The sequence below is a fragment of the Pelodiscus sinensis genome, chromosome 12, assembly GCF_049634645.1.
Source record: "Pelodiscus sinensis isolate JC-2024 chromosome 12, ASM4963464v1, whole genome shotgun sequence".
Lineage (NCBI taxonomy): Eukaryota > Metazoa > Chordata > Testudines > Trionychidae > Pelodiscus > Pelodiscus sinensis.
The window spans coordinates 3,243,328-3,262,123 of NC_134722.1; the positions used below are offsets into that span (position 1 = coordinate 3,243,328).

At 59.2% G+C, this 18,796-nt stretch overlaps 1 long non-coding RNA gene across 2 annotated transcripts in view; it reads left to right on the forward strand.

Moving 5' to 3' along the window:
• Nucleotides 1-4,072: 4,072 nt before the first annotated feature.
• Nucleotides 4,073-18,796, forward strand: part of LOC142831135 (uncharacterized) — a 38,968-nt gene continuing 24,244 nt past the window's right edge. For both annotated transcript variants that reach the window (XR_012906790.1, XR_012906791.1), the window contains exon 1: nucleotides 4,073-4,508. This is a non-coding gene — a long non-coding RNA (uncharacterized LOC142831135). The remainder of the gene's footprint in view (nucleotides 4,509-18,796) is intronic.

The window sequence follows — 18,796 nt, forward strand, 5'->3', positions numbered from 1 at the left end:
GGCTGGCTGGGATTCTCACCGCAGGAGCAGCAGCCCCCCATAATCATCCCCCGAGGCACAGAGCCCCCAGGCCCGGTTTTCCGCTCAGCCGGGGGCAGCCAGGCCGTAGGGATCAGCCTGGCTGGCTTGGGCACACCTACAGCACCCGGGTGGTGGGAGCAGGTGGTGCAGGGAGCGACGCTCCATCCTAAGAGCCAAGGTTAGGGGGGGGCCGCAGAGGCTGCTCCAGGCCTGAGACAAGAGCTGCTCCCACACTTGGGGGTCCCATAGAGGGGATGGCCCAGGGCTCGGGGAGGGGACGACCCAGGGTGGAAACGGCCCAGCTGCTTTGGCGGGTGCTGCCGTGGGGATGCCTTGGGACATAACTGGGAGGCAGCGGCGCTGAAGGGGCATTTGGGGCAGGTCCTGCCCGAGCGGCTTGTGCTGTTGGCTGAGCGGCAGGAGGGGACCAGGGTGGGGAGGTGCCAGGGTCCAGGCGGAGGAGGAAAGGGCAGCTGAGCAGAGGCCCAGAGTCCACGGGGATGGGCATGCCGGCAGAACAATAGACTCTAGCTTCTCCCTGTGCTGGGCCGTGGGCACCCTTCTCTCTACACCCTCCTGCCCCACGGCACACGCTCCGCCTGGCTGCGCGGGGCTGGACTCGATCTTCTGAGGTCTCTTCCAGCTCTGTGGGTCTGTGGGGGCCTGGCGGTTAGCTCTAGGCCGGCGGCTCCCAGGGGCTACCGCCAAGCCCAGCCCTCTGAGCACCGTGGCCCATCAGCCTTTGCCCTGAGGAACGGGGGCTCGGAGGAATCGGTCCAGGCTCTGCTCCGGTGGCCGGCCCCGGGGCCAGTGGGCCGGCAGACAGCTGGCCGCGTGCACAGCAGATGTCCGGCTCAGGCAGCCCCTTCCCCGCCCCCCTCCTCCTTGTGCCCAGCTGCACCTGTTGGACAGAGGCCATCTGTGCTCCGCTGCGTCTCTCCCCACAAACCCCGTCCCACCCCCGGGGGGAACGGGGCTGCTGCACCCCCAGCCTGCCCAGAGCTGGGCGGGGCGCATGGGGCAGTGGGGAACAATGCGGAGGAGCTGAATGAGGTAACCACACCTCACTACTGTGCAGGCCCTGCCCATCTCTGCCAGGGCCCCACAGCTCTGCCCCCCGGCCCCTGCTAGCCCAGCCCTGGGCTGCCCCCCGCAGCTCTGCCAGGGCCCCGCAGCTCTGCCCCCCCCGCCCCTGCTAGCCCAGCCCTGGGCTGCCCCCCGCAGCTCTGCCAGGGCCCCACAGCTCTGCCCCCCAGCCCCTGCTAGCCCAGCCCTGGGCTCCCCCCTGCAGCTCTGCCCCCCGGCCCCTGCTAGCCCAGCCCTGGGCTGCCCCCCACAGCTCTGCCAGGGCTCCACAGCTCTGCCCCCCAGCCCCTGCTAGCCCAGCCCTGGGCTTCCCCCTGCAGCTCTGCCAGGACCCACATCTCTGCCCCTGCCAGCGCCCTCACTCCCAACCCACAGCCTCTTCCAGCCAGACTCTAGGCTCCCCCCCCAGTTCTGCTGGTGCCCCTCACTCCTGACCCGCAGCCCCCGGCTATCCCAGCCCTGGGCTCCCCCTGAACAACGGTTGCCTCTTGTGCCCCATTGGGTGGCTGCTTTGTCATTTAAGCTGCTGACTGCTGGGCATGAGGACCCTGGTCCTCCGGCCCCCGCTGGGGCTGACAGATGCTGGCACCAGGCGGTAACATGCCACCCATCCCACGGCAGCATTTTGACCCACTTGGAGCTGGCGGCGACGGCCCCAGGTGACAGGGCATCTCCGGGCCGATTTCAGCCTCGATCGAGCAGCTAACCAGCTGGGGCGGACACCTCCCCGTGCCTGCCCCGCGCCTTCTGCTGAGCCAAGGGCCCCTGCACGCTGGGCTGGGCATAGGCCTGGTGAGCGGCACCCACACGTTGTGCCCTGGTTTGACCCACAGCCCTCTCTGGCCTGCCCCCGGGCCCGCGGGCCGGAGCGCCACGGTTCCCGCTGGACGGAGCGCCACGGTTCCCGCCGGACGGAGCGCCACGGTTCCCGGCGGAGCGAGGCCTGGCACGGCACGCAGCCTTTGTTCCTCTTCTCCAGGCGCTGCCTCTCCAGATGGCGCTTCCACCCCGGAGCAGCCATTCCCAGCCTGCCGCGCTGCTTGGGGATGGGGGGAGTTCATTTATTCAGCAGCCTCAGCGCAGGCTTCTTCTGTGTCAGCATTTTGCTGCCGGGGGGGCTGCACGGAGCTGGCCTTCTGCCGAAATCCTGATGGGCTTTGTTGGGGGGGGGTTTCCTTCAGTGTGGGCCAGCTCCCCACGAGGGGTTGGGGCTCCCACCCCCCACAACGCACCAGCCACCCCTCAGGGGAACGCGGGGTAAGAGCACGGCGAGGGAGCGCGGCCGGCGCATGGCGTATGGTGCCGCTCCCGGCCTGCCAAGCCCGCTGGAAAAGGCACCTTGGAAAGGGAGGCGTTGACCCTGCGGGGGCGGGGGCTGCCTGGGCGACACACCAGCGAGCCGGGCCCCTCCCAGCCAGCCCCCAGGCCCTGCCCTAGTGTCCTGACCCAGCTGGGGCCATGCCACGGGAACCGGGCACTGGGACGGAGGCTGCCGGGCAGCGAGGATGCTACCGAGCCGCCCCCACACCATCTGGTGGTGCTGCCCCCCGGCCTGTCCCTGAGCACGCCGGCCCCCCAGAGCTCCCCGTGGCACAGGCCAGTGCCTGCCCCTTTCCCCAGCGCTCGCTCGGGGGCAAAAGCCAGTGGAGAATCTCCCTGTGCCTGGCTCTGGGTCTCACTGCCCGGCCAAGCCCCTCCTGCTCCGGTCGCATGGTGGGAGGTAGCTCCCCCCAGGCAGGTTATGCCAGGCTGCCCACTGGGGCGCCCTCGCCAGCTACCAGAGCGGGTGACTGTCTGAGACCCCTGGGACAGCAACACGACAGGCGCCGAGCAGCTGAACGCCCAGAAGGGACCCGCCTCTTGCCCAGAGACATCCCGGCAGCACCAGGTCCAAAGACCCCCCGGCCTCCCCTCCGAAATCCACGTCCCCTGCCGCAGGCTGGAGCCCCATACCCCCCTTGGCTCCCTGCCCCAGCGCGTGGGCCGTGTGCTCTGCGCCATGGCACTCTCTCCCGCAGGCAGCAGCTCGCTGGGTAATTATAGATCGAGCAAGCAGCTTTTAGGACCTGAGAATTTACCTGTGGCAACGCGGGTATTTATTACCAAGGAAAGTCATCGGGACTGTGCTGTCGATGTTGCGCTCTCACAGGAGAGCGGGATGCGCCGTGGGCACGGCCGTGGCTTAGCCCCACAGCACCGCCAGAGCGCCTGGCACGACCCGACTCGGCCTCCATGCAGCCCCCCACCCCACCCCTGCCAAGGCACAGTGAGCACCGGAGTAGGGCACAGTGAGTGAGGGGAAAGGGGGCCCCCGGGCACTCCCAGCCCGCTGCGTGGGCCCCGTGAACAGGTGGGGATGCGGGGTGGGCAGAGAGGAGGCTGCCTGGTATGACATGGCGCCAGGCAGACGGGCCAGGCCTCCGAGCGAAACCTTCCTACGTGCTGCTGTGTGTGGGAGAGCCTGGAGGAGTTTACTGTATGAAGGCGGGCAGTGGGGTGTGTGTGTGTGAGCACACTGCACGCGTGTGCGACTGATTGTGCGTGTGCATGCTGGTGAGTGTAGGATGGAGAGCGCTGGTGCGAGCGTGTATGTGCCTGCCGGTGGGTGTGAAGGGCCTGCAGGGCCTGGTGGCAGGGTGGGGCATGTTCAGGGCTTTACTGGGACGGCCCCCTCCCCAGCCTTCGCACGGCGCTGCCTCTCAGCGCCACAGCCAACAGCGTGCTGGAGAGAAGGGGCGGTGGGAATTCAGTGCCTAAGCCAGTATCCCCCCCAGCAGGAGAGCCAGGGCACCGTGCTGTCCCCGGAGAGGGTGGGAAGGCCTGGCGAGGGGCCCCCTTCCGAATGGTTGTGAGTAGGGTCCCCAGGGGTTTTGACACCAGGCCCCCCTCCCCTCTCTCCATCACTCCACAAGGCTGCCGTGGTGAGTTCACAAGCGTTTCCGGGGCAACGGGATTTTACAGGGGCCTCAGGCAGGGGACCGGCCAGCGTGCCACCCCCTGCTCTAGGCCGGCCGCTGGAGGCTCTCAAAGCACACAGGCCACACCAGGGACTGACACCAGAGAGCTGGCACAGCCAGCGGGACGGCGCAGGCAGCCCCAGCAAAGCTGGGGTAAGACCCCGGCTCTCCCAACGCCCTGCAGCACCCGAAGACCACTCGCTTCCCCATCCTGAGGAGCAGAGCCCAGGAGGCCTGGCTCCCCGCCTGGCCCAGGAACAGGAAGGGCCGTGCAGGGTGTAACCAGCTCAGGGCACCCCCGTCTGAGCCACAACGTTTCGGAGGCACCGCGCGCAAGCCCTGCCCTACGCCAGCTCTTGCGGGTCCCGAGCAAGCCGCCTGCTGTTTGGTGGGTGCCTCGGGGCCCAGCTGTGGGACGGCTTGGCATGGAAACAGCCAAAGGCAGTAAGTCGCGGGGAAACCCGACCCTGAAGTATCCAGCCCGGATGGCCCGGCAACCACCCTGACACGGCCTTAAAACTTGCCCGACTCGAATTCACGATTGGCCAGGGTGCTCGGGGCTGCCTCTGTGCTTTCAATGGGCACCTTGCGCCCTGCACCGAGCTAGCAAAGAGCCCCACAGGCCGGCCGGGCAAAGCAAGCCCACACCACCAGCAGCCCCCTCCCTGGCACAGAGCGCAGCAGCTGCCTCTGTTTGGGGCTGATAAGCAGGGGCTCTGCCTCACCGGCTGGGCAGGAAGGCACAGGGGTAAGAGGCTGCCCATCACGTGCAGTGACAGCCCTGAGGACAAGGGGGGCGGTTGCAGGGACAACTAACTGGGAAGGGGAGAAAGGGGCTGAGTGGAAGGGGGCCCTCTGCTGGAGAAGGCTCCCTTGCTCCTGGCTACCCCAGCCAGCCAAGCGGAGGAGACACAAAACACAGACATGCTCCACAGCCGCCACGTGCGCGCCAAGGCCTCTCCGCACACCGCAGCAGCACTGCCAGCTGGGGACAGGCCAGGACTGGACCCCCCGGGCCAGCTCTCAGAGCACAGCCTGCTGGCCGGAGGTGGCTCTGATGGGGAATGTGCGGTCTGCGGCAGTGTGGTGGCACAGCGGGGACCCCCCGATCCTGCACCCCGTCTCGGCAAGATGAGACTCCTCTAGCTACTAGAACAGAGAGGCTACGTCTAGACTGGCATGATTTTCCGGAAAGGCTTGTAACGGAAAAGTTTGCCGTTAAAAACATTTTCGGAAAAGAGCGTCTAGATTGGCAGGACGCTTTTCCACAAAACCACTTTTTGCAGAAAAGTGTCCGTGGCCAATCTAGACGCGCTTTTCCGCAAAAAAGCCCCGATCGCCATTTTCGCCATCGGGGCTTTTTTGCGGAAAACAGTACTGTGCTGTCTACACTGGCCCTTTTGCGCAAAAGTTTTTCGGAAAAAGACTTTTGCCCGAACGGGAGCAGCATCGTATTTCCGCAAGAAGCACTGATTTCAGACAGTAGGAAGTCAGTGCTTTTGCGGAAATTCAAGCGGCCAGTGTAGACCGCTGGCAAGTTTTTCTGGAAAAGCAGATGATTTTCTGGAAAAACTGGCCAGTCTAGACACAGCCCGAGGGTTTATTGCTCCTCCGGGATACAGCCCAGCACAGACGGGATGTGGTTTCAGGAGTCAGGCCCAGGCAGCCTCAGACCCCTCGGGTTAGGGGGTCCATTGTCATCACTAGACCCTCAGCTAAGGCTGCTTCCTTCATGTTTCCCAGCCAGCCACTGCCCCTTCCCCTGAAACCTGGTATTGGTCTCTACCTCCCTCTCTTTGTCTCTACCCCTGGGGATCCCCTGTCATCTCCAAGTTGGGCCTAGGTGTCTGGGTTAATACACACGTGGGTGAGTCAGAGGGAATCACACATCCCGGCGAAGAGGAACCCCGGGTCACAGAGCAGACAGCCCCCCGCAACGTCACAGACAGGGATGGGGCGCTGCCGTTTAACTGGCCCGGCTCCCTGCCTCTCACTTCCTACTAGTGCCACGCGGCAGCTGCTCACCCCCCCCACGTATGCCAACACACCCAGCACAAGGGCACTGCCTGGCAAGGGCGTGGGCATGGCCTGCCCCCCGCATCTGTACCCCCAGCAATAACAAGGTGAAGCAAAACACTTGATCCCTCTGTCCATCTGCTGGGGGGCTAATCTCTCCCCTCTGCCCCGAGCCCAGTGGGTCGGGGGGGGGGGGGGAGAAGCACATAATCTTTTCCCAGCCTTGTGGTGCCCCCCCGCTGGCATCTGGGGGCTGGCGCGGCACTCCTGCCTCTCGTGAGCAGTGGTGGCTGCGGTGCACAGGACTGATTTAATCGGAATAAATTGGAGGCCGCGGTCGGGCAGGCGAGGCCGGGAGTAAATTAAATGCTGGCGCTGGAGGGGCCGGCCATATGGTGTGAGTCAGGAGAAACCCCATTAATTGATCGTCCCAGGCTGAGTGGGGCCATCCGCCTGCCTCCATGCTTCATATCCCTCTGGCTGGCGGGGATTAACCCTCTCGCCGCTGCCCAGCCGCGCTCCTGGTGCCGCTTGCCACGGGATGCGGCGGCTGTGGATGCTGGTGCCGTGTCTCCCTGCCAGGAGGGTCAAGGAGTGACAAACCCACCCGCCCAGGAGGGAAAACTGCCTCTTCTGCCCTGGGGCTGGATGGGTGCCTCGTCCCACTGGGCCCCACACAACGGGGAGCGGATGCATTGGTGCAGGGCCCGCAGCCCCCACATTTGCTGAATTCCTCGCCTGAGGCAAAGGCCTCCCCGCCAGGGAGTCGTCCCAAGGGCCACGGCTTCTGGTGGGTTTTCTAAAGCCCGCTGTGCTGGTGACATTTGGACTTTTAGCCAGGAGTCGTTCCTCGCCCCGGGGAGCCAGCACAGCGAAATCCGACGGGCGCCGCTTGTCACCGGGGGAGCGAGGCCACGCGGCCGTGTCGCCGGCTCCTTGGGCGGTTATTTTGAAAGCAGCAGGAATGTTGTTACAGCGCCCACCACTGCCACGGCGGCCCCTGCACCCAAGGGCCAGAAAATCTACCCCGCAGGCGCACCAGCCTACGTGTCTGTGTGCATTGAGTCCGCTGCGTCGGCATGGCAACACGTCCGCGCTGCGCATCGATCCGACACGAATGCGGCGGGACTCACCCCCATGGCGCCTCCTGCTGGTTGCTTGGAAATTAGCGCTGCAGTGCTGGAGCGCCCCCTTCTGGCTGGTGTCGTGCCCACGCTGACCTGCTGATGGCTCCACCACCTTGCGATAGGACCCACGTCCCTCCCAGACCATGGCGTCCTCCCTGCCTCAGTGTCCCCACACTCTGGGGTCCTCCCCTTCAGGGTACTCCCAACCCTCTATGCCCACTTTGCTCAGGGACCCACAGCCAGTCGTCATCTAGCCCCTACTTCAGGGGCAAACTGCAGCCTGAAATGGCCACTCAGCATTGGCAAGGGGGTGTGGACCTGCTGCCTTTTACTGCCCTAGTACCCCCAGGCCTGGCCTCAGGCCCTGCAGCCTGGGAGCTCGCCTGGCTAGAGCTTCCCCAGCTCCGCCTGCCTTTCCCCAGCCCTGCTCTAAGTCAGGAAGCCTCCAGCTTCCCTGGCAGCCAGAACCCTCCTGATCCACAGCGAGAGCAGGACCCAGTCTGCCTCCACCCCTGCAGGAGCCTTTATTTATATAGCCCCAGCTGGGCCCTAGTTGGCTATATCTGCCCCAGCTGCTGGCTCCGCCCCTTTCCCAGGCCTGGGTTTTAACCCTTAAAGGGCCAGAGCAGGGCAGACATGGACACCGACTGTGGATGCATCTACCTAGCCACGTCCTAAGCTCCTCCCTCGGCCTCGCAACAGTCTAACAAGTCTGTGGCCAGTGGCCGGGCTCAGGAGCCGTGCAGCAAGCCCCCAGGCAGCACAGAGTGATCAGCCCAGTGAGCTCAGCTCCAGCACTTTGCCCTGGTTTCCTTCCTGCTCCCAGGGGCCGTGTCTTGGAGCATTTGGATAAAGCCAGGAGATGCCCGCAGTGTCCCAGAAAGCAGGTCACTTTCACACCCACCCACACGGACGCACCCGAGGCCGGTGGTTCTGCTCCGGGCCCACCTGCCGACTACAGCGGGCTGGGCGCTGTGGAAGGTTTCCATGGAAACCTGACTCTTTTTGTCCAAACCCACCTCCCCTCCCCCCCCCCCCCCCCCCCCACCAAACTAAACCACCAGTTTGAGTGGAAACGTTCCGGCTACGTCTACACTGGCATGATTTTCCGGAAATGCTTTTAACGGAAAAGTTTTCCGTTAAAAGCATTTTCGGAACAGAGACGCCATTTTCACGATCGGGGCTTTTTTGCGGAAAAGAAATCTCTGCTGTCTACTGTGACGTAGTGGGGGGTAACCTGTTAACTCTCTGGCTGCTGTCTGTAGCACCACCGAGCAGACAAGCGATGAGTCACTATGCAAAGAGGGTATCCCAACTGGTTTGGCCAGCTGACCCCCATGGAGAGGAACAAAGGAAGGTGGAATGCTGCCCTGGCTGGGGGGCAGGGCTGGAGGAGAGTGGGTTAGTTCCTGGCTGGAAAGCAGGGAAGAAGGAACTGGGGAGGGGGCTGGGATCCCCCCATCTCAAAGGGGGCACTGAGGCCTCTTAGCCCCAGTTCCTGTAACCAGATCACATCTGTGCTGTGCTGTATCCTGGAGGAGCAATAAACCACCCTCAATTCTACTGGCTGGTGGAGTCTGTTTGTGCCATTTCGGGGTGCAGGAGACGGGGGACCCCCAACACGCCGTCACATCTACACTGGCCCTTTTGCGCAAAAGTCTTTCGGAAAAAGATTTTTGCCCAAACAGGAGCAGCATAGTATTTCCGCAAAAGCACTGACAATCTTACAGGAGATCGTCAGTGCTTTTGCGGAAATTCAAGCAGCCAGTGTAGACAGCTGGCAAGTTTTTCCGCATAAGCAGATGATTTTGCGGAAAAACCTGCCAGTCTAGACACAGCCCCCCAGTTTTCAGAGGAGAAAAGCAAACCTTTCCGAGGGAGGCAGGCGTCGTGAGAGAAAATGTTCGGTTAGTTCAACCCCCCCTTGTCCATCCAAAGAGGAAATTGGATCGCAAGCGTCTGACTGGCCGGAATGGACCAGATGGCTACTCCGTGGCAGAGGGCGAGACATCAACACGTTTGGCTGACTTCTGGCTTCCTCCAAACCCACCAGACATTCTCAGCCAGTGGCGGGCTATGGGGTCCCCTCAGAATGCCCTTATGAGGCCAGCTGCACCCAAAGAACGTGGGGCAGCTACTTTGTGACAACGAGACGGTGATGTTACTGGCTTTTCAATAGGGACCCACAGCTCATTGTGGCAGCCACAGGGTGTGTATGCCCCAGGTTCTGGGCTGAGCGGGCCAAGCAGGGCGTCTATGGAAGCGCATGCTCTGCTGGCTCTGTTCATGCTGCTCCCGGGCCTGTAGGATCTGTGTCTGTGACCTTATGAGGACGGGCGCGGGACTGGACTTTGAAATGTTCACTTCTGAGTGACAGCCACAGGCGCCGCCCACCTGTTGTGAGGGGCGGCTACGGAGCGAATAGCAGCGCTCCTCTGACGGGCCTTATGTGTTGCCAATCAGCACCTGAGGAATTCTGCTGCAGGCCGGCAGGTACGCCACGGCCGCTTGCCTGAAAGGACGGGCAGGTGCCTTGCTTCGGTGGCAAACCCCATTTTGGGAGGTACCATCACACAGAACAATGGGATTCCCTCCACGGGGGCAAGGCTATAAAAAGGGCCCTAGAGGTTCCTCCATCTTTGACTTCCTTCCTGCTCCTCACTTCAGAAGCATCTTTGCTACGGATAAAGGGCCCAGAAGGATTTGCTGACCCAGCCTAGCACAGGACGGGCTCCAGAGACTTTTAAGCCGGCAGCTCGTCCCGTATGCTACGAGCCTGCAGCAGGAACTTTGTGACGGATGGATGGAACGTGCTTCCCGTAACAATTCTACTCTCGACCTTTTCTTTCTTTCTTTTAAACCTTTGAGGCTGTCGACACTGGCGTGATCTTGCTCAAAAGCGGCCACTCTTGCGCAAAATCTTGCTGCCTGTCTACACTGGCTGCGAATTCTTGCGCAAGTAAACTGACATTCTAATGTGTGAAATCAGGGCTTCTGGTGCCAGAACTCTGATGCTCCCGCTCAGGAATACGCCCTTTTGCACAACTGTTCTTGCGCAAGAGGCCAGTGTAGACAGGGAACGTGAATTTCTTGCACAAGAAAGCCCGATGGTTAAAATGGCCATCAGAGCTTTCTTGCGCAAGAGAGCGTCTACACTGGCACGGATGCTCTTGTGCAAAAGCACATGGCAGTGTAGACGCTCTCTTCTGGAAGAGTTTGGCACAAGAACTCTTCCGCAAAAGAGTTTTTGCGTGAGAACGCGCCAGTGTAGATGTAGCCTTAGCGTTTAGATGCGAAAGGACTGGCCCAGCGTGCTCTTCTGGGTAAGATCTAAGGGTATGTCTATACTACCACCCTAGTTCGAACTAGTTCCTAGTTCCACCTCGTTCCACGAGGAGTACAGGTAGTTTGGAATAGGAAGCCTATTCCGAACTACCTAGTTCGTGCCGCGTGTAGCCGCGGGCACGGAGTCCGAACTAGCGGACATTTAAAAATGGCAGCGCCCGGCAACATGCAAATGAAGCCCGGGAAATTCAAATCCCGGGCTTCATTTGCAAGTTCGTATGACTACATTACCACCCTAGTTCGAACTAGGGTGGTAGTGTAGACATACCCTAAGGTATGAATTGACTTGGGATTGTGGCTGATGTGACAACGCGTCAGGGAGCCCCCGACCCTGCACCCTCATCCTAGCCAGATGTGACTCTGCCAGCCAGTAGAAGAAAAGGGTTTATTGTTTCTCAGTGATACGGCGCAGCATAGGCTCCACGTTGACATAGGAGCCAGGGCAGAGCCTCAGTCCTCTTGGGGGAAAGGGGTTTACAGGCCCCTGACCACCCCTGTACTGGACTTAGTCTGCTCTCTTCATGCTTCCCCCAACTAAGACTAAAGCAACTCCCAGCAACTGGTCCCTGAGCCCCCAGGCAGCTCTGCCTCCTGCACTGTCCTGCTCCCTGACCAAAGGTGAATCTTTTGTAATCTGATCCCCAGGAGGTGAGACACTCCCATAGTCTCCTATAGACAACCACCTAACCTCAAGATGATTCTTACCAACAACCACAGGACATACCACACTAATACCAACCCTGGCACCTTCCCTTGCAACAAACCCCGTTGCCAGCTTTGTCCACATATTCATTCTGCTGATACCATTATTGGGCCTAACCAAGTGAGTTATAAGATCAAGAACACATATTCCTGCGCATCCAGAAATATCACTTATGCTATCATGTGCCGAAAGTGTCCGTCTGCTATGTACATTGGACAAACGTCTCAGACACTTCGCCAAAGGATCAATGCCCACAAAACAGATATCAGACAGGATCACAAAGAAAAAACAGTTTCTTGCCATTTCAACCAGAAAGGACACTGTCTCAACGACTTGATTACCTGCATCCTGCTTCAAAGACCTTTTCAGACCACACTTGAAAGAGAATCCTCTGAACTGTCATTCGTGCTTAAATTCGACACTTTACGCCTAAGTTTAAACAAAGACATTAATTATCTTACCCATTACAAAGATAGTTTCCCCAATTATCACCTCTAATATCATTAGCTCACAGACATTTACCTCCCCCCCCTCCATCCCCTTCTGTTCTGAAATTTGATTTGTCCTTTTCATATGTGTTCATTTTTTTAATTGTATCCTTTGGTATATATGGTTGTGACAATTTTCTTCCACTATTTGATCTGAGGAAGTGGGTCTGGCCCACGAAAGTTCATCATCTAATAAACCATCTTGTTAGTCTTTAAAGTGCTACATAGTCCTGTCTTTTGTTTCAGCTACACCAGACTAACACGGCTACATTTCTATCACTATACTTCCACAGTGAGTCATGCCTGGCCTCTCCCACCTCATGCAGAGAGAGCTGCAAGGGGGGATGGGACTGAGGTACACCCCCCCCCACACACACACACTATAGCAGTGACTGTAACAGTGCCCCCACTACATCACAACTGGTCCTTTGGGACTGGGAGAACCTGTTCTGATTTGGTGAGATTGGTTTTCATAACCTCTCACCTGTGTAAGGCAGGTGCTGGTTATGGCCCAGGTAAGGCTGAAGAGTCTGAGGGATTGTGCTTGTGTGACGCCTTGCTGGCCAAAGTGGCAGCTGAAGTGCTCGGTGTGATGGGTGTGGTGCCTTATGGAAGAGGACCCTCAGTCTTGGGCTGTAAGTAGCCCTGTGTGATGTAGTGGGGGGTACCTTGCTGGTTGCTATGCTGGGCAGTGGGTTGTGAGTGGCCTCCACTGGCTGCTGGCTGCAGCACGGCCCAGCAGGGCAGGGGATGAGTCATTATGCAAGGGGGCTTCGAACCTGTCCGACCAGTTATCTCCCAGGGAGCAGAACAATGGGAAGAAGGGAAGTGGAGCCCTGGCTGGGGGCAGGGCTGGAAGTGAGTGAGTTAGTTTCTGCCTGGGATCATGGAGGAAGCAGCCTGGGCAACGGGCTGGGATTTAGGGGCCCAGGCTCCCCCATCTCAAGGGGGGCTGAGGCATCCTAGGCCTGCCCTGTAACCAGATTACATCTATGCTGTGCTGTATCCTGGAGAAGCAATAAATTCCCTCTATTCTACTGGCTGGTGGAGTCTGTGTGACTACGGGGGTGCAGGAGACGGGAAAACCCCAACGTGCCGTCACACCCTGGTTCTGAGCCATTCGCCCTGATTTGACCCTCACAGCAGTGTTCCACAGAACCTGGTACTTTTGGGACTTGGAGCCATAGCCTGATGGTCTCCTCCTGCCCCGTACCCCACTGGCACGCTGTGTGTTGGGATCATTCGAGGCAGACTCGAGCGGGCTCGATGCCTTCTAGGTCATCGCATCGGGAAGCAGTTTGAGGGAGAGCAGTCCGGAAGCCGAGATCATACCGCCTAGACACACAGAGGTCTCCCACTTGGTCCTCCTGCCCTGCAGCCTGCGGGTAGCTGTGCCGTAGGGAGCCTCCTGCCCACGGGTTCTCAGCTGGGCCCCGCAAACGTCTGGCCCTCCTGGGGCCTGGGACCCCAGGGATGCTAACAAGACTCTCCCAGGACGAGCGCAAACTCAGAGACACGCGGCGTGAAGTGTGGTGCCAAGTGGCTCCCGCGTCACATGAAGAGGGATAAGTGCAGAATGGCCTGATTAGGATAATTGCAGCAAATGATGATGGATGGAAAGGGTTGCTGATTCAAGTGAACGACACACCCCCCGAGCCGTACAGGAGTCCGGGGGCCGGGGGAGATGGAGCATGCTGGGAAGGGGGCTGCGTTGGATTGTCCCCCTCCCTTCGACGTGCTGCAGAGAGTTCCGGGGGTTCCCAGAATAGCTCCCCACCCAAGGGCCGGGAGGGGTGTGTGCTGGTAGCCAGGCAGAGTGCAGGATGATAACATGGCACCAGTTACCCCACGCGTGAGCCCATCACAACAAGGCAGTTACACCAGGGAGGAATTTGGCCCTGGGCTGCACAGGAATCCAAGACGACTCCCTGAGCCTGAACCTGGTAGTGCAGGACGGGCAGTGCCTTGGACCTAGATCGCGCTCCCTGACAAAGGCTTCTGTAAAATGCCTACGGTTCCTCGGAGCGACTGGCTCCGCGACAGTACCAGGCAGGGAGCTGCTTTAGAAGCACAGGGTATGGCGACGCTGCAACGCTATTCCGAAAGAACGCGCGCTGTTCCAAAAGCACTTTGCCTGCTGGGTGGAGGCAGACTGTTCCAAACCAGTGTCAAAATCCCGGAGGACTTCCGACTCCGACTCCTGCACCCCTGATTGTACGAGCAGTAAGCGGAGTCTACTGCGAAAGAAGTGCTGTGTAGACACGCCCTACTTCCAAATAAGCTACGCAATTGACGTCGCTCCGTTTGCATAGCTTATTTCTGGCTGAGCTCTGCAGCGTGGACACGCCCCTAAGGCTGGAAGAGACGTCAGGAGGCATCGAGTCCAGCCCCCTGCCCAAGGCAGGACCAGCCCAACTCCATCATCCCAGCCAGGGCTTTGTCAAGCCAGGACTTAAACACCTCTAGGGATGGAGATTCCACCCCCTCCCTAGGGAACCCAGCCCAGGGCTTCCCCACCCGCCTAGGGAAAGAGTTTTCCCTAATATCCAACCTAGACCTCCCCCACTGCAACTTGAGACCATTGCTCCTTGTTCTGCCACCTGTCACTATTGAGAACAGCCTCTCTCCAGCCTCTTTGGAACCCCCCTGCAGGGAGTTGAAGGCTGCTCTCAAATCCCCCCTCTCTCTTCTCTTGCCCAGTCCCACAAACACCAGTGGCCGTTCCACGCACCAGGCCCCCTGTCTCCAGGGCTGCTGCTGAGTTCCTCTGGCCTGTCTCTCGCCCTGGCTCGGCAGAGCTGAGCGCCGACTGGCTGCACGCGCGGCCTGGGGGGAGTGAGTCCAGCGGGTTTTGTTTTTAGATGGAGACAAGGTTTCAAAAAGCTTCTGTTTAGAAGAGCTACATTCCCCGCACCAAACTGGCCGGATGGGTTGCCCTTCAACTCCCTGTGCCCTGCGTTCCATTCACAAACCTCCACAGGGCAGGGAGCGTGATTTCACAGGGAAGTATGAGTGCACACGTGTGTGCGCACGTGTGTGCGGGCAGCGCCTCGCCCCAGGTCAGCCTTGCTCCCAAGGGGGCTCTTTGAGCAGCACGGCCGATATATTCAGGACAAACGCCGTAGAGCAGCGGTGAGCAAATACTGGCTCGTGAGCCGGATCTAGTCTGCCAGGGTTAGCGCCAGTGGGCCCCCAAACCACCATATTTACTGCACCTCCACAGGTACAGCCTTCAGCAGCTTCCACTGGCTGCAAAGCACCATTCCCGGCCAATGGGACTGCCTGTACCTGTGGAGGTGCAGATAAATATAGCAGCAGCGGCCCACTGGGGCTAACCCACCCCGGCCAGAGGGGCATCACAGGAGACACTTGTAAGGTGCGTTGAGATCTTCACTGGCAAGGCAGTCGCTCTGGCTGCTCCCTGCCTGCACGGGGCCTGTGTTTGGCATGACACTCTAGGAAATGAAACCTGATTAAGGGCTAAACCTGGTGGTACTGAAGGGAGGGGTACGGAGCGTCCTCCCGCATACACAGGGTTTACAATTTGGTCCCATGGCTCAGCATCCCCACAATACACATCCATAGACTCATGGGACACTAGAACCGGAAGGGACCTCGCGGGGTCGTCCAGTCCCATCCCCCGCCCTCACGGCAGGAGCAAGCACCAAGCACCTTAAAGGGAACAATGTGGGACAGACACCCCGTCACAGGAATTAAAAAGATCTCGGGAGTCACATCTGAGTAGAGGGAATGTCTCAAGCCAACCCTGGAGAAGGCAACTGGGAAAGTCTAAGAGATCATGTATGTTAGGCCCAAAAGACTGTAAGGAACAGCACAGGGAGCTAGAAGTGGCAAATCTGACTTCACGCGAGAGAAGAGGGGAACCCCCACCCCCTGCAATCCTTTGCACTAAATAGAAAAGACGTGGGAAACAAGCCAGCAAATAGGGTTGCCAGCTGTCCGGTAACCTACCGGATAGTCCGGTATTTGAGCCCTCTGCCTGGTAAAAATAATCAGACAACACTGGACACATGCAGTGTCCGGTATTCTCTGATTTTTCCGGCTGGGCACCGGACGGAAGCCTGACGTGGGCGGCTCCCAGTACCGATGGTGGCCCCGCCTCCCAGCCTGGGAGATTCTGGTGGGAGTCAGGGTTGTGATTGCTGCTTATCTCGCGTTCTTTTATTTTTTTGCTCGGCCAAAATAGACCGGGTATCCGGTATTTTTTTGGGAGACCATCTGGCAAACCTACCAGCAAGAGTGCCCAGCTGGGGCCAGCTTGCAGAGGACAGAGAAGGCCAGCAGAAAAGCAGCAGGAGTGAATCCCACCTGAAAGGCCTGTGATACAGTTGAAGGTATTTATGATACATATGTCAGTGAAAAGGAAAACAGGGACCCACTAGGTCTCGTCATGAAAGGTCAAGCGAGCGGCGTTACTGAGGACCCAGAAGGGGGAAGGGAGATGCCGAACTTCTTTTCAAGTCTGTTCCCACTCAGACAATGAAACAAAAGATGACTGGAAAATTAGGGCAAAAACTTTATACAAGTGTCTGTGGCTCTAGAGCAGGTTAGGGACCACCCAGAAAAACCGGCCCACGGGCAAGTCAGCTGGTCTGGCCAAGAGGCATGCGAGACGATAAGGGAAGGAGCAAGAAAACTTACCGCACCACTGACATTTTGGAAAGACATGGAAACTGGGGGAGGCATTGGGGAGATTAGAGACAAGCACATCTAGCTTTGATCGTTAACATCACAGAGAGGAGTGATCCTGGCAAATCTGCAGTGCTACTGGCTGGTCTTTGTAAAGCCACAGAACAAATATTAATAGGAAAAAACCCTCCCGTTAAACTCAGAGATGACAATGGGATCATCAATAATTAGCAGCATGTGCTGACACAGGACAGAATTAGTGTTCCCTCTAAGCTGTGCGCATGTGCAGCTGCTCAGGAGAGATTCCAGTGCTGCCCAGCGGATCAGCAGAGGGCTCACAGCTAGGTTGTGTGTTGCTGTTGGTGGTGCACATTCTTACATGTCTCAGTGCACATACAATTATTCCGCACATGGATGGAAACGATTAGAGGGAACATTGGTGTCCCAGACCTTGCCAGAAAAAGCTGGTTCTGCTTTTGAGAGCCTGGCGGAGCTCCTGGATGAACGGAAAGAGGGGAAGAGAATAGCTATAATTTTTAGTAAAGCATTTGAAACTCTACGGCAACCTGGTTATTGGGATGTTACTGTCTGGATCCAGGGGGTTAGTTTAAGGAGGGGCTGTCGGGAGAAACAAGCAGGGAGGAAAGAGAATGGCAAAAGTTCCACCACTTCTCAGCAAAGGCTAGAGTTGCTTGGCCAGAAAAGGCTGGGAACCACAGGAGATCAGAAGAACTTTGGTCTAAAACCAGAACACTGTCTTAGGAGAGGGGAGCTCACCCGGGGATGTCCGCAGTCAGACACGGAGCCCATCCGTTGTGTTAAAATCCTCCCATCCCCCTTAATATTTTGTTCCTACTGTGACAATCAGCTGGGGTTAGGTTTCAGCAGGCTGGCTGGCGAGTGTTATGCCCATCAGACCTGCTAGGTAAGCCTGGGTGATACGCAGGGGGCTGTGGTCCAGGGCCCAGGCTAAGAATGCTGCCCCAGGGCAGGAATAGGCACAAGGCCTGGTGTGACGTAGTGGGGGTACCTGGCTGGTTTCTATGCTGCTGGCTCTGGGGTAACCCCCACTGGCTGCCGTGGGTACCACGACCCAGCAAAACAGGATGAGTCACTATGCAAACCAGTGGCCAGACACCCCCCATGGAGAGGAACAAAGGAAGGTGGAATGCTGCCTTGGCTGGGGGGCAGGGCTGGAAGTGAGTGAGTTGGTTGGTGGCTGTCTGTGAGGATGGATGAGACAGCCTAGGGAGAGGAGCTGGAGTTTTAGGGGCCCAGTCTCCCCCATCTCAAGGGGGCCTGAGGCATCCTAGCCCAGTTCCTGTAACCAGATTACATCTGTGCTGCGCTGGGCTGGAGGAGCAATAAACCACCCTCAATTCCACTGGCTGGTACAGTCTGTTTGTGCCATTTCGGGGTGCAGGAGACGGGGAACCCCCAACGCGCTGTCACACTGGTGTCAGAAGTGGGATGCACTGCACCCCGTGGATGGAGCTTCCAGCGGTGAGCGACAAGGCGCAGTAGAAGCAAGAGCCCTGGAGCCAGGCGTGCTGGAGACAGAGCGAAGCGGTTCCTGGGAATCGTGGGGCGCTGCAGCACTAGACTGGTGAGTCTGCACCAAGGGGACCAGCGGGCAGATGGCCTACGCCCGACTCTTGAAGGCAGAGCTGGTGGGGCTGTGCAGAGAGAGGGGCTTGCCTGTGCGGAAAGCAACCAAGGCCCAGCTGATTACCCAGCTGGAAGAGAATGACCAGCCACAGGGCCAGGATCTTGTCCCCAGGGGAAGCAGCCAGACCCCCCCTGAGAGTGTGTCAGGCTCAGAGAGGGGGAGGAGCGCTGGAACCCACCGGAGAGATGAGACAGCGTCTCCCGGGAGGCCTGCAAGCCGTAGCCCATCTAGGGCAGGGGCCAGCCCAGCGGAGCTGCGGCGCCTGGAGATCCAGCTGCGGATCAGGGAATTGGAAGTAGAGGACCGAGAGAAGGACCGCCAGGACCGAGAGAGGGAGCGCCAAGATCGAGAGAGGCAGCGGCAGCATGAGCTGGCCATGGCAGAGCGGAGAACCGGCGGGGCACCGGCTGCGCCAAGTGCGGATGGGCCCCAGGGTCCCAGGGCTGCCAGACGCTTGGAGAGGCTCATGGTGGCCCAATTGAAGGACATGGGTGACATAGACGGGTTCCTCAGCGCCTTTGAGAGGGCCTGTGGACTGCAACGGGTTCCCCCAGCTGACTGGCTGCAGGAGCTCATCCCCGCACTGAACCAGGAGGCGGCCGGAGTGCTCAGTCAGCTGGAGGACCTACAGCCAGGGGATTACAACCGAGTCAAGGAGGCCCTGCTGCACAAGTTCGGGCTGACCCCCGAGATGTACAGGAAGAAGTTCCGGGGGGTGCAGAAGGAGCCACGGG